Source organism: Oncorhynchus gorbuscha, linkage group LG03 (assembly GCF_021184085.1).
Source record: "Oncorhynchus gorbuscha isolate QuinsamMale2020 ecotype Even-year linkage group LG03, OgorEven_v1.0, whole genome shotgun sequence".
Taxonomy (NCBI): Eukaryota; Metazoa; Chordata; class Actinopteri; order Salmoniformes; family Salmonidae; genus Oncorhynchus; species Oncorhynchus gorbuscha.
The window spans coordinates 67086162-67094429 of record NC_060175.1 but is presented as its reverse complement, the minus strand read 5'-3'; the positions used below and the strand labels follow the sequence as shown (position 1 = coordinate 67094429).

General features: G+C 42.1%; 1 long non-coding RNA gene across 1 annotated transcript; it reads right to left on the bottom strand.

Moving 5' to 3' along the window:
* Positions 1-3782: 3782 nt before the first annotated feature.
* Positions 3783-5115, bottom strand: LOC124021457. The gene is made up of 4 exons (XR_006836244.1): positions 4664-5115; positions 4449-4558; positions 4225-4369; positions 3783-4130 (listed from the first exon to the last, which is right to left on the bottom strand). It is a non-coding gene; the product is annotated as an uncharacterized LOC124021457 (long non-coding RNA).
* Positions 5116-8268: the final 3153 nt, after the last annotated feature.

The window sequence follows — 8268 nt, the reverse complement described above, 5'->3', positions numbered from 1 at the left end:
GTAGTTCCTCCCGACTGCATGTAATAAAACCTAAGATTACCTGGGGTACCAATGTAAGAAATAACACGTAAAAAAACTAAATACTGCATAGTTTCCTAGGAGCGCGAAGCGAGGCGGCAATCTCTGTCGGCGCCGGAAGTACATTTTGGATTTATTGACTGAAAGTTAGAAATCCAGATATAAGTATACCAATCAAAACTCCCATCTTAAAATGTTAAAATACATGAAAAATATTTCACAATAATAAAACCCATAGGCATGTAGAGACGCTAACAAAGCATTAGCACTTTCTAAGTGGTTTCTAATTTGAGTTATTTGGCTGTTACAACTGATCTCGCATTACTTTGTGTTCTGGTCTCCCCTATCCTTCTCCGCAGCAACAAGTCTGCCATTCAACATTTTTTGGTCATTTACCCCCCTCATCAATTCCCGCAACATGCAGTGTAGCGCACAGTGTAGTACTTTTCACTAATGCTGCATACGAAATATTAAAAAAGAAATGGACCCCCATTGCCACTCCCAATCCCATGGAGTTGTCCTCCGGCTCCTTGAGTAGCTCCTCTCCATCTAGGAAGACTTGGACGGGGCTCACATCCACAAAGGGATTCCTGTGTATTATTATGGTAGGTGACTTGAACCAAATAAAAATAAGATTAAATCAAATCAAATCCAATTTTATTTGTCACATACACATGGTTAGCAGATGTTAATGCGAGTGTAGCGAAATGCTTGTGCTTCTAGTTCCGACAATGCAGTGATAACCAACAAGTAATCTAACTAACAATTCCAAAACTACTGTCTTATACACAGTGTAAGGGGATAAGGAACATGTACATAAGGATATATGAATGAGTGATGGTACAGAGCAGCATACAGTAGATGGTATCGAGTACAGTATATACATATGAGATGAGTGTGTAGACAAAGTAAACAAAGTGGCATAGTTAAAGTGGCTAGTGATACATGTGTTACATAAGGATGCAGTCGATGATGTAGAGTACAGTATATACATATGCATATGAGATGAATAATGTAGGGTAAGTAACATTATATAAGGTAGCATTGTTTAAAGTGGCTAGTGATATATTTACATCATTTCCCATCAATTTCCATTATTAAAATGGCTGGAGTTGGGTCAGTGTCAATGACAGTGTGTTGGCAGCAGCCACTCAGTGTTAGTGGTGGCTGTTTAACAGTCTGATGGCCTTGAGATAGAAGCTGTTTTTCAGTCTCTCGGTCCCAGCTTTGATGCACCTGTACTGACCTCGCCTTCTGGATGATAGCGGGGTGAACAGGCAGTGGTTCGGGTGGTTGATGTCCTTGATGATCTTTATGGCCTTCCTGTAACAACGGGTGGTGTAGGTGTCCTGGAGGGCAGGTAGTTTGCCCCCGGTGATGCGTTGTGCAGTCCTCACTACCCTCTGGAGAGCCTTACGGTTGAGGGCGGAGCAGTTGCCGTACCAGGCGGTGATACAGCCCGCCAGGATGCTCTCGATTGTGCATCTGTAGAAGTTTGTGAGTGCTTTTGGTGACAAGCCGAATTTCTTCAGCCTCCTGAGGTTGAATAGGCGCTGCTGCGCCTTCTTCACGACGCTGTCAGTGTGAGTGGACCAATTCAGTTTGTCTGTGATGTGTATGCCGAGGAACTTAAAACTAGCTACCCTCTCCACTACTGTTCCATCGATGTGGATAGGGGGTGTTCCCTCTGCTGTTTCCTGAAGTCCACAATCATCTCCTTAGTTTTGTTGACGTTGAGTGTGAGGTTATTTTCCTGACACCACACTCCGAGGGCCCTCACCTCCTCCCTGTAGGCCGTCTCGTCGTTGTTGGTAATCAAGCCTACCACTGTTGTGTCGTCCGCAAACTTGATGATTGAGTTGGAGGCGTGTGTGGCCACGCAGTCGTGGGTGAACAGGGAGTACAGGAGAGGGCTCAGAACGCACCCTTGTGGGGCCCCCGTGTTGAGGATCAGCGGGGAGGAGATGTTGTTGCCTACCCTCACCACCTGGGGGCGGCCCGTCAGGAAGTCCAGTACCCAGTTGCACAGGGCGGGGTCGAGACCCAGGGTCTCGAGCTTGATGACGAGCTTGGAGGGTACTATGGTGTTGAATGCCGAGCTGTAGTCGATGAACAGCATTCTCACATAGGTATTCCTCTTGTCCAGGTGGGTTAGGGCATTTAGCAGACGCTTTTATCCAAAGCGACTTACAGTCAAGTAATGTTACTTAAGTCATTTTCACACAGTAAGTTAACAAATGAGCCCACCTTACACAGTATTACTTGTAACTTTGCATTTCTTTCTTTTATTTGTTTGCTGGGAAATACATAGCCTGTCTGCGACATACAGACATGGTACAGCCCACTTGGAATCTTCTTTGAGAAGGAGCAAAATGGCCGCAGTGACCTTGAGACCTTCAATTGGAGGGTGTGTAATAAAAAGGCTGGATTAGAATCAATAGAATTAGAATGGCTGCATAGCGTAAAGGGTACATGCGAAATGTAATGACGGATTATTGGGACATGGGTTAGCGGAGCAGACTTAGTCAATTACATTCCTGGCGATCGTCTCATTATGCTGCTGGAAATGTGATGGAATAAACAATTTGAGAAGAAATTATCCAAGCCAGCACATTATGGTCTAGGTCGGCACAATGTGGTGTACAAAGGTTAATAATGTGAGTAGGAAAATTTAAGAATTCTTACATATCCCTTCCACGTGTGGTCTCTCAACAAGGAGTACTTCTGAATGAGCGCTGTGCAATAATATATAATAATAGTATATGCCATTTAGCAGACGCTTTTATCCAAAGCGACTTACAGTCATGTGTGCATACATTCTACGTATGGGTGGTCCCGGGAATCGAACCCACTACCCTGGCGTTACAAGCGCCATGCTCTACCAACTGAGCTGCAGACATCCATGTATATTTAGGTAGTGGAGTACAATAAAAAACAATAATTACACTGTAAATGCATTAATTCGACATTCTGTTAGTATTGGAAAATATAAAAGAAATAACAAAGGACACACTATAATCACACTTCAAATACATCTGAAGACTTTACAGAGGCTAACCTGCTTGTCGATCCAAAGTGAGCTTTAAATATTATCTTGCACCAACCAACCTGAAAGACATAAATTAGAAACAAACACAACTTAAACATGAGTATTCAAAGTCAAATGTAGTTACACTGCAAAAAGTCAGCTCTCAAAAACAAGAAAAAAAGCAATAAAATGAGGGAAATATTCCTTAAAATAAGCAAAATTATCTGCCAACAGTACAGGAAAATTTTACTTGCCAAGATATTCTAAACAAGTAAAAAATATCTAGTCTCAAAGAATGCACAGATATCTTAAACCGTGTGCGTTCAGACTAAAAACAAGTCATTTGTCTGGATACAAAGAAAATATTTAAGAATAATTTTCTCAATATGTAGGAAAATGTGCTTAAATGTAGCAAATGCTAGTGCCATCATCTTGAAATAAGGCTGTATGTTTAGTAAATATATCTTAAAACCAGTACAGCTACACTAAAAACAAGTGCATTTGTCTGGATACAAAGAAAATATTTCAGAATCATTTTCTCAGTATGTAGGAAAATGTGCTGAAATTTAGAATTGCAAAATCGTCTTAAAATTAGGCAATATGTCCAGGACTTTACAGAACAATAGCATATTGTGCTTAAAATAAGTAATCCTGACTAAGATAAATGTACTACTACTAGAAATGAGATTGGCTTGCTTAAAGAAAGAATGAATCTGATTTATTTTCACGTCTTTATTGAGGACTCAGTATATCCAGAGGCTGATACTGGCAGAACAAAGGATGCATAAACCACAACAAAGGCCATTGGTGGTCAAGGTGAAAATGTAAGACCAATGGGGAGATAACAAACATAACAGTGTTTTAAACCTTCTTACAATAAACAACAAACACCCTGCCTACTTATTAAAGGTTATCGGATCGGTTCTCGGATGGGCCAATACACAAGGCTCTGTTATCGGGACCGGAAATGTCAAAATTGTACTGTACAACCCGAGTCAGTAATGAACTTTTTCCACTCGGCCATAGCCTTTTTCTATGAAGAAGTCCTGTCCCGGTCGTGAATGACGCCTGAGAGGACTTCTGTCTGCAGCACAGAGAGGAGTGTCACAATGCACTTAAAATTACAGATAAAAAAAATATATGTATGTGTGTGTGAGGTGAAAGGCGTAATAACACACTTTGAGATACGTCACGCTGGCATAGATGTTCTCTTTTGGGAAGGTCACCACAGGCTTGGTTCCAATGGCCAGTACGAAGTTGGTTTCGCAGACAATCACGACAGGGCTGAAGAGTGGTCTCGCGTGAAGAAAGGTGTTCTGCAGACTGACACAAAAACAAATTCACACTCTTCGTATGTTATGGTTAAGTAATGAAAATTCTAATACATGCACACATTTCTTACCTCGAGGATGTGAAGCATAGCCTCACTTGCGTGTCCTAACTTCTTTGGTAAAGCCACAGGTGATGGGAACATGTCTGGTAAAACCTTCATCACGGCAATTGAGTGCTTCACTGTTAAAAAAGCGAAAATAGACTCATTTGATTTACTGCAGCCAGTTATAAAAAAAAATCAATCTGTTCATGGGATTCTCCATTGTCAACAGAGCCAGTAATTACCTTTGTCCAGCAGCGGTGGATTCAACACCTTTTTGAGCACTCCATAAATCTGTGTCTGGTCCTCCAGCAGGTCTTCAGTTCAGGTATGAAGCGGGAGTTCCCTCGATCGAGGATCCACCGGAGTTCATCAGTAATAGCCTGGTTACTACCAGACCGAATTCTCTCGAGCTCACTGTTTTATATTTGCCCGAAGTAGTTTTGTTAGTGTTTCATACTGGAGAGGGAATGCAGATCAACGACGCTGGACAGAGTGGAATCAGGTGTATCAAAAAGGCCGTTTATTGGTCAAAGATATCTTGTTCTACATCGTGCACGGATCTAGTTCATATAACCCGATGAGGGGTCAGGTGAAAAAGAGAACTTATACAGAGGTTACATTCATTTTTATACATAGAATAAAGTAGGTATAGCCTTGTCGTGACGTCTTCTGAATGGTCCCGTAGGGTTGGAGGCGGACCCGCTCTAGCCAGAGTAGAAGCCCCCATTGGTGCACAGCAGTCTTCTGTTCTGGGCACCCGACCATTAGCAGGGGAGAAGAGTTGTTTATTCTAGGAGATGTTTTTGTCAGGGATTCATGAGGTAGAGGGCAGTTTACTATGGCTGGGTGTATGTGTTCATGCGATGGAATGTCTTTGTTTCCTGGAGTCGTAAGACAGCAAAGCTGAGGAAATAGTGTTAGGGGGTAGTTTTATTGCTGGCTGTGTGAGCTAGTTCCTGTTTTAGCAGGGGTACATAGTCAGGCGGTTTGGCTTGGCGCTGTATAATATATGAACTATGTATATGAATGTTTACATATATTTATATAACAGTTTACCCCCGTCCCTGCTATGGCCTCTCACGCTGCTCAGTTCCCACACCGTATCTCATTTGAGATTCGGCCTGGTGTTAACCAGGCTAAAGAAGCATAGGCCTACTTAAAATGAATACATTTGCTTACATTATCCAGTTCTCCGAAGCAGGGATACGCTTGAAGTATCTTGGTAGGCCTGTCCTGCTCCTTAGTAGCATCAGAGTCCCAGGAGCTGGGAAACATCCTTCTGGTTGGGTCTGGCCTTGGTTTTATACATCCCCTGTAGAGTATTATAATGTCTTGCCTGGTTCTGTAGGCTCTCAGTAGTTTCTGATGCCAGAAAACATAACAAACCCGACCGATTAACATGTGAAAATGTATATGATCCATGCCTGGATATGTGTCATTCATTCCATCTTCATTCATGGTGGTGTTAGAGGACTCAAAGCTTTGGACCGCCTTTGACTTTTTAGTTATAGGCCTCCCTAGATAATGTGATGAACGTACATCTGTTAAGTAATATCACACGTAAAGGGAGTGCTGAATATCCGCACGGCTGTGATTCGGTCGTAGGTGCGAGGCCACAGATAATAATATTCAGTATAACAGCACAACCTCCACTGTGATATTGCTTTTATACAACAGTTCTACAAGCGCAATTGATTAGTTAACAGTGATAAGCGACAGCAGATTATGATTTATTGAATCATTTATTTGGCTCCAACAACACACATAATTCCCCAACTGGTCTGGGACTGGACTGTTGCCAAGCACCACATATACATTTTCCTACACACTAGCTTGCTACTGCTACTTTGTGTCGGTCTCCATGTTACCGTCCTCTCCTGACGACCATTCATAATTGAACTCAAATGTTATTTGTGGAAATATGTTCATCTTTGCGGTGCGAACTTTGTTACAATGCAAGATAGATAACGATCGTGAATGTGATTAACGGTTATTAGAGTGATACATGTATAGTTAAAAGTCCCAGTGCTGTTGTTCTTTCCTCCAATCAAATGACTTGGTCATATAATAAATACTTGTGAACGTTGTTTTATTTTTCATTGAAACTGTTATTGAGCCGTATCGATAGATTGCACAGTCGCAGCCCTGATTTCTGTTTGCTCTGTGGTATTGTTACGGATACAGTTATCCTGTGTGTGTGTGTGTGTATCCTGTGTGTGTGTTTCTTTTCTCTCCTTCTCCCCTCACAGGTGAAAACCATCACTCCCCAATCAGTCAACAATCAATCATCAATCAGAAGACACCTTCTCCACCTGACCTCCAGTTCCTTCCCCATGGTTTAAAACCCCATTTGTTTGTTCTAGAGCACAGCTCAACAGCACAGCACAGCACAGCACAGCACAGCACAGCACAGCACAGCACAGCACAGCACAGCACAGCACAGCACAGCACAGCACAGCACAGCACAGCACAGCACAGCACAGCACAGCACAGCACAGCACAGCACAGCACAGCACAGCACAGCACAGCACAGCACAATCTCTCTGTAAATGCCATGTCTGTAGGTCTCTGTGTTTCACTCTTGCTTTATGTCTTAACCTCTCTTTTGTTTAAGCACCTCATAGCACTTTGTCATCACCTGTGAGTATTGTTTTTGTTTATGGTGTTTGTGTTTGATTGCTGTTGGGAGAAATGGGCATAAACCAGGTGAACTTTGTTAAATACACTAGTTAGAAGCGGACCACCCACTGTATTTTTGGTTAGCATAGGCTTGTCTATCTTAGGGGTGTGTTTGAATACTTATTATTTCTTTCCTTGGGTCCAGCTCAGCCCCTTTTCCTGCTCCCCCCATTACCGTGTGTTTATAAATAAACCTAGAGTTTGACGGTAGATTTCTGTTGTCGTGGTTATTTCGTGCACACTTTTACTTTGTCACAATAATAATTTGCATGAGTTATGTTACAGGTCTCATTACCATCCCCCCTAGACTGTCGGGCCAAAAGGGATTCGTAACAGGTATTGACAGATGCACTGAGGAATATAGAGTGTACAATTCCTTCTATCATCATGTGCCGAGAAACCACCGTCAACACCTACTTGATTGCACCTGACCAGATGAACAGCCTTCGGAGGAAAGCCAAGTACCACTGGAACAAGTAAGTAGCTAGCTAGCATTTCTGTTTAGGTTCTCTGGATTTCAATGTTTTTTATTTTATGAACGGACGAAGCAGGGACCAAAGTCATGCTATTCCATAATTTTAGCTATAATGACTCTTATGGCTAAAGCTGGGTTACTGTGAAAATAATCAATGATAAATAGGAACAAAACACTTAAATAGCTCTATTGGTGAAACTAAATACAATTTCAAATAATAATCTTTGATGTGTAGTACACAGGACAACATTTAACCCGTTCAGCTTCTAGCTAACTCCAGCATCACTGATCAGCAACTACGTACACCTGACTCAGATGAAGGGCAAAGGGGCGTTGACCAACAGAGCTGTCACAGTGCAACAAGTAAGTTACTCGGTTGGTGGCAATCTACTGAAATTGACCATATTTTTTCAAGTACTTAGATTTACTAATAGCATTCATAGTCAGTCTTCGCAACCACCTCTCCTGTCACAAACATTATACTTGTCATGAACTAGTAATGTCCAGCCTACACATGTACTACATTCAATGTCAACATTTGTTTCGGATCTGACAACACATGCCACTGCTTTTGTGATAAATGCCAGAGACGAGCATCGACTCTCACAGGTAAGATGCTTTTTCTGAACAGAGCACAGCATTTGGTTGGTTACATTATGCAGAGCATTTTGTAGTGGTTCAGTGATGGTTGAG